Genomic DNA, 7125 nt, shown 5'->3' on the forward strand with positions numbered 1-7125 from the left:
ATGAAATATATGGATGTAATGATGAGGGGGGAGAGAGGGAGAGAGAGAGAGAGAGAGATTATATTAGGGGGTAGATCGACGACGTAGAGAGAAATATAATAATTAGGGCATGGAATCTAAAGATGGACATGGTGAGGGAGAGAGATCAAGAGAGTATAAATAAGGAAAATGAAGGTGAGAAGTGGGAGGGGAGGGGAGATATTGAAAAAGAGAAATTAGAGGAAGAGAGAGAAGAGGGAGAGGACAAGACACAAATGGTAAAGAGATGGTGAGAAAGGGTAGGGGAGACATTGAAAAAGAGAAAGAAGAAGGAGAGGACAAGGTACAAATGGTAATTAGGGAAATGAGATGGTGGAGGAGCTGTGTGTGTGTGTGTGTGAGAGAGAGAGAGAGCGGGGGGGGGGGGGGGGGGGGGGGGATTTAGGTGAGGCATGAAGTAGACACCAAGAGAGGGGTAGATAAATAGATACATGATACAAGGAGAGTAGGTAGAAATAATATGAGGGGACATGATAGATAAAGTAAGACAAGGGGAGAGGTTAAGAGACATCATGTAGACACAGAGAGGTGGTTATTTAGATAGATAGATAATAAGGATGATGAGAAATTCTAGGTAGAGAGAGAAAGTGAATAATTATGGCATGAAATATATGGACGTAATGATGAGGTAAGGAAAAGGCGGGGGGGGGGGGGAGAGGGAGAGAGAGAGAGAGAGATGTACTTATAAGAGGGGACATGTGAGAGAGAGTGACAAAAAGGGATTTAGGTGAGGCATGAAGTAGACATGAAGAGAGAGGGCTAGAGAAATAGATGCATGATACAAGGAGAGTAGGTAGAGATATAATATGAGGGGGCATGATAGATAAAGTGAGACAAGGGGAGAGGTTAAGAGACATCATGTAGAGACAAAGAGATGATTATTTATCCTGAGAGATAATGAGGATGGGGAGACATTTTAGGTAGAGAGAGAAAGTGAATAATTATGGCATGAAATATATGGACGTAATGATGAGGTAAGGAAAAGGGGGGGAGAGGGAGAGAGATTAGGGGGAAGAATTGGTTAGAGGGGCAAGGATTTGGAAGAAAGCGGGAAGGAGAGAGAAGATGTAGACAGAAAATAGTGGTGGGTAGACTGATGAGGTAGAGAGAAATATAATAACAAGAGACAAATGGTAAGTAGGGGGAAGAGATGGTGGAGGAGGTGTGTGTGTGTGTGCGTGTGTGTGTGTGTGTGTGTGTGAGAGAGAGAGAGAGAGAGAGAGAGAGAGAGAGAGATGTGCTTATAAGAGGGGACATGTCAGAGAGTGAGAAAAGGGGATTTAAGTGAGGCATGAAGTAGACACCAAGAAAGAGGGCTAGATAAATAGATACATGATACAAGGAGAGTAGGTAGAAATAATGAGGGTACATGATAGCTAAAGTTAGAAAAGGGGAGAGGTTAAGAGACATCATGTAGACATAGAGAGATGACTATTTAGTTAGAGAGATAACAAGGATGGCGAGACATTTTAGGCAGAGAGACAAAGTGAATAATTATGGCATGAAATATATGGATGTAATGATGAGAGAGAGAGAGAGAGAGAGAGAGAGAGAGAGAGAGAGAGAGAGAGAGAGAGAGAGAGAGAGATACTTATAAGAGGGGACATGTGAGAGAGAGTGACAAAAAGGGATTTAGGTGAGGCATGAAGTAGACATGAAGAGAGAGGGCTAGAGAAATAGATGCATGATACAAGGAGAGTAGGTAGATATAATATGAGGGGACATGATAGATAAATTGATACAAGGTGAGAAGTTAAGAGATATCATGTAGACATAGAGAGATGATTATTTATCCTGAGAGATAATGAGGATAGGGAGACATTTTAGGTAGAGAGAGAAAGTGAATAATTATGGCATGAAATATATGGATGTAATGATGAGGTAAGGAAAAGGGGAGAGAGAGAGAGAGAGAGAGAGAGAGAGTAGGGGCAAGAATTGGTTAGAAGGGCAAGGATTTGGAAGAAAGCGGGGAGGAGAGAGAAGATTTAGAGAGAAAATAGTGATGGGTAGACCGATGAAGTAGAGAGAAATATAATAACAAGAGACAAATGGTAATTAGGGGGAAGAGATGGTGGAGAAGATGTGTGTGTGTGTGTGTGTGTGTGTCCGTGTGTGTGTGTGTGTGTGTGTGTGTGTGTGTGAGAGAGAGAGAGAGAGAGAGAGAGAGGGTAAGGCATGAGGTAGACATAGTGTGAAGGATGAGAGATAAAGAAACATAAGAGAGTTTTTGAGACTTTAATTTAATGAATAATACACAAACCATGTATTATAAAAGTTGAACCCTTAATAACTCTCTAACTCTTGATTTCCTTAAAGAAGTCCCACTATGACCTTTTCTCTATTGCAAATAATAATATAGCTTTAAGGATAAAGCTTAAGCTAACACTAATGTAAATGAAAACTCTAATTTCAATCCAAAATTTAATTCTAATTAGTTGAATATAAATAAATAAAAATTGATTATATTAATTATTATATAGGTGGTCACCACCTATATAATAATAAATTACTAACAATAATGTATTTCACTCTTTCGTCGCGAGTGCTACTAGCGTATATATATTATATATATATAAAATAAGCCAAGAGATATCCTTCTCGAGGTGCCTATTGCACTGAGTGAGATTATGAAAATAGGTGCCTCGAGAAGGATATCTCTCAGCTTATTATATATATATAAAATATATATAAGCTAGTATAATTTTCCTATTGGCCAAACTCTTGCACCCCATGCAAGTGCCAGCTGTAAATTGTATGGAGTGTGAACTTTTCCTCTTAAATCTTCCCACCCGTGTATTGAAAAATGATGAAAACAATTTCCACGTATTTACAAATAAAAACTATTTACACGTATTTAACAAGGTCCTAAAATTGTCAGCTTGGCCCATTTGAAAATAAGATCACTGGAGGGAGATTTTCCAAGATCCATGCTTATAAATATGAAGAACAGCGGGAGGATTTGGGGAGAAGAATCTCAAGCTCGTTTCAGTTACGGCGAGAAAAATGAAGACGAAAAGAGAAGAAATTGTGATCGATCACATTCTTCAGATCGCCAAATGTACCGGCGCCTTAAAGCTTGATCAATCCGTCACACATCGCGGTCAGTGATTTTCAGAGAAGCATCCGACAAAGCAATTGTGATGAAAGCAGAGATTTGCGTTGTTCATCTTGCTTGCATTTACATCGCCTCAAAACAACTCCACAAGATGAAGACACTGGAGGAATTAGTAGCTTTTGTTTCAGAATCTCACACTGTGAGCAGAAGTGATATATTTAGGAAAATGAAATTCATTCAGAAGAATTCTCCGGCGGCGGCATTTTCTACAGATTTATCTGTCGGATCTTCTTCTTCTTCGGCTGTGGAGGAGAAAGAAATAGATAAATTTGCCGGCGGTGAGTCGGTTAGGGCTCACCTGGATCACCTTTTGCAGCTTCTGAAATCTTCAAATTCGGTGGATTGTGAAATGGTTGAATTTGTAGAGAACCTGGCGGCCGAAGCGATTCAGAATTTAGTGGCTTGCAATTTGAGAGCCTCGCCGCGCACTCAAGCGGCGACTTTGATGTGGATTTGCTCGCATTTTGTTGAGAATCAAGAAGCTGCGAAGGCGATTCGTCGTTCTTTTGGAAAATACAGTATCGGTAGCACTTCCAATGAATTACTTCCGCATTTGCAATCTTTGTTCCCGCAGCATTCGATTTCTGAAGATCTTTTGAAGAAGATTCGTGATTCTCCCGCCGGCAGATCCCGCCGTAAATGAACCTGAGATGGAGAAAAAATGTGTTTCTTTGAGCAGAATTTGATTTCTGGAGATCTTTTGGAGAAGATTCATGATTCTTGCGGCAGATCCAGCCGTAGATGAGCCCGAGATGGAGAAAAAATGTGTTTCTTCGAGCAGAATTTGATTTCTGGAGATCTTTTGGAGAAGTTTCATGATTCTTGGAAACAGTAACAAAACTGTGTTCTTTCGAGGGTTATTAAATGCAATCATGGTTAAAGATACGATTCTCTGTATCTTTGCTTAATTCTTTGTTTAGAGTTTGAATTCTCATTTGCTTAATTCTTTGTTTAGAGTTTAAATTCTCAGTGAGTGTAGTGGTAGAAAGACTTTTATGATGGATAGATAGTGTAGTTCTATGGGATATATTGAATTAAAAAAAAATCATAGTTGGAGCGGACATGAAAAATAGAAATAAAAATAATTTTAAATGGAAAAATTATTATAATTTAAAAAATTATCATAATTAGAATTTTATTTAAATACTAAATATATTATTATTAAGATTTTCATTTAACACATACGACAATTTTATATTATACGTTTAACATTTATTAAATTAAATAACTATTTTATTTAAAACTATCTGTAGTTTTAAATGAATTTCTAAATTTTTGACACTGTAATCATAAATTTTTGAAAATTATTTCAATATTATATAATATCTTGTTAGAATCTGATAAGATTAATAACCAAGAAAACTAGTGCAAAGAATAAATATCTAAACTATAAATGCAAATGATACAAAATCACAATAGCATCATAGAGTTAGTCTCCAAGAGACTAATGCAAATACTGGAAGTAAAATAGCATTAAGAGGATGCAAAAACAAGAGATCCAAATACAAGCTAGGTAGCATGCTTATATAGGCTAGAAAGAGGGAAGAGGTGGCAACACCAACCAATGAGGAGCAACCATCTATCGGACTAAAGATAGCAAAGTATCTTTCCAAGATAGCTAATGGATGCTCACATGTAGGAAGGTGACACCTCACAACCATTCACCTAATAAGACATGCTTTATTAACCTAAGCGAGATTATTAAAAGTGTAAGAAAAATCTAGCAAAATACGAAAAATAAAAAACTATACTAACACCCCCCATAAGCGAAGCTTAGGTGGATGCTAACCTAGCAAAGCTATGAAAGCAGGAAAATGGGTCCTGGCAACAAGGCCTAATCAGGTACCCAATACAAGAAAAAGAACTAGATGAAGGAAACTAAGCCTCCAATCTAGGAAATGTCCCAAAGAGAGGAACAAAAAAAAGCATGAAGCATCTCCGAAGCATGAAGCTGCAAACACTGTCAGAAGAAACTACTGGAACCCCCACGGAAATAGTGCATGACCAGGTAGAGAAGACAAAGTCTGAAGAGCTGATCAATCGAAGAGGTGACCTCCAAAAGTAGGAATGAATGAGTGTCTATATAGTAGATGAACCATCTCACCGAAATGCATAGGTGCCTAGCCACTACATCCACCTAGTACATAGGAACAAAAACTGAATACGTAGATCACTCAACCGAACCAAAGAAGCAATAGAGCCAACAGGTGAACCCCTCCATAATGCTGAATAAGGAGAGGGATGACAGGAACACTGAAATGCAATGCCAAAAACATCTGCAAGAAGAAGAATCAGGAATGCCAACAGTGCAATAGAAGTACAAGCACATGATAAAGGGCGTTGTCACCGACACACTGCATGGGCTAATGTCGTGGAAGAAAAATTCACTTGACAAAGGTGGATGAGCACAAAATGGAAAAACATCATGACCCCCATGGCACTTTATAACTGAGTGCGAGTACAAACAAACACAAGGTGTACAAGATTCCAAATATGCAAAAGCAGGCACTTTATCTCAGTGCGTTTACAAAAAAAAAAATGCAACAGAATAGAAACATACAATGCTCAGAAGTCAGAAAGAAGAGTGAGCCAAAGGAACAGAAGAAGAGATTTCAGGACCTGTAGAATCCAAGTAATCTGCCAGAGTGCGAAAGTGCAAAACTCGAAAGAGAAAGAACCTGGAGCAGAATCTGAACAAAAGACCTCTGCAACTGAATAACTCACAAAACCATCTTTCCAATGATATTTGGCGAGCCCAGAAAAGAGTGAATGAGCGAGATATGGCTCCTAGAAGGCAAAATAGAAAATCTAGCTTTGACTGCCAAAATAGGAATCCAGACTATAGCAAAAATCAAAAAAACTTGTACCATCATCTTTGTCTCAGAACCATCTTTTTGACGCATTTTTTGGATCGAAAAAATACGTCCCTATGCTCAAGTTACGGAAGAAAAACTGACAGGGCCTCCTCATGAAGAGAATATGCTAAAAGTGAAACTTGTACAGAATAATCAAGGAAACAAATAGCACCACTACAATCTACTTAAAAAATCATGCAGTTTCAAAAAAAGAATCGCCTTGATACGACATCGTATGAGAAAGTTATGATTCTCTGAAGTTTTCAAAACGAGAACTGTGCATAGTCACGGCTGACAATCTACAATTTTTGAAGAATTCATGCATGAAAATCAAAAAACAACTCCACTAGTGGATAGAGCACAAAAAAATAGCCAAGTTCATAACAAGAATCATCAAAATCGGAGTCTGTATGAGCAAGAACAAGACATTTGAAAACTGCATTCAAATCTGTGATTGCCAACGAAGAGGGGTATGGCTGTAGCCTTTCAATGTCAATTCTGAAAAATATACAACTTGCATGCAAAATCTAAAAGATACTCAAACTATTTTTCAGGGCTGCAAACAAAACCCAAAAAGCATTTTTCTTTTTGATGTACAAAAATGTTGCTGTAGTGTAAATTGGACGCCTTTAACAGTAAAAAACGGCTCCAAAAATTTTTAAAATGACCCCAGAAACCAAAATATGACATGCAAATGCTAGATCAGCTTCCTAAGTCCATCAATGGTATGCTGGAACCTACAATACTAATTGAAAACTTTAAATATGCAAGTTGGTTGTCAGATTTGAGATTGAAACCCCAGAGAAAACCCGTTTTTGTCAAAACTTTTCTGATTTTCAAGATCATCCAAAGATGCAAGAGAAGAGAATACTTCGTTTTTCAAAAAACTAAAAAAAAATTTATTAGCCCCCCTCGAATCTCTCAAATAAGGAAACTAAAATCTACTCTTGCACATAGAAAAGCTCTAATACCATGTTAGAATTTGATAAAATTAATAACTCAGAAAACTAGTGCAAAGAATAAATATCTAAACTATGAATGCAAATGATACAAAATCAAAATAGCATCATAGAGTTAGTCTCCAAGAGAGTAATGCAAATGCTGGAAGCAAAATAG

At 37.7% G+C, this 7125-nt stretch overlaps 1 pseudogene; it reads left to right on the forward strand.

Moving 5' to 3' along the window:
- Positions 1–599: 599 nt before the first annotated feature.
- LOC149537858 (uncharacterized) lies at positions 600–3797 on the forward strand (annotated as a pseudogene).
- The last annotated feature ends 3328 nt before the right edge of the window (positions 3798–7125 follow it).

The sequence above is a fragment of the Cupressus sempervirens genome, chromosome 9 (genome assembly GCF_028749045.1).
Source record: "Cupressus sempervirens isolate cs-2001-9-10 chromosome 9, ASM2874904v1, whole genome shotgun sequence".
In the NCBI taxonomy this organism is placed as follows: Eukaryota; Viridiplantae; Streptophyta; class Pinopsida; order Cupressales; family Cupressaceae; genus Cupressus; species Cupressus sempervirens.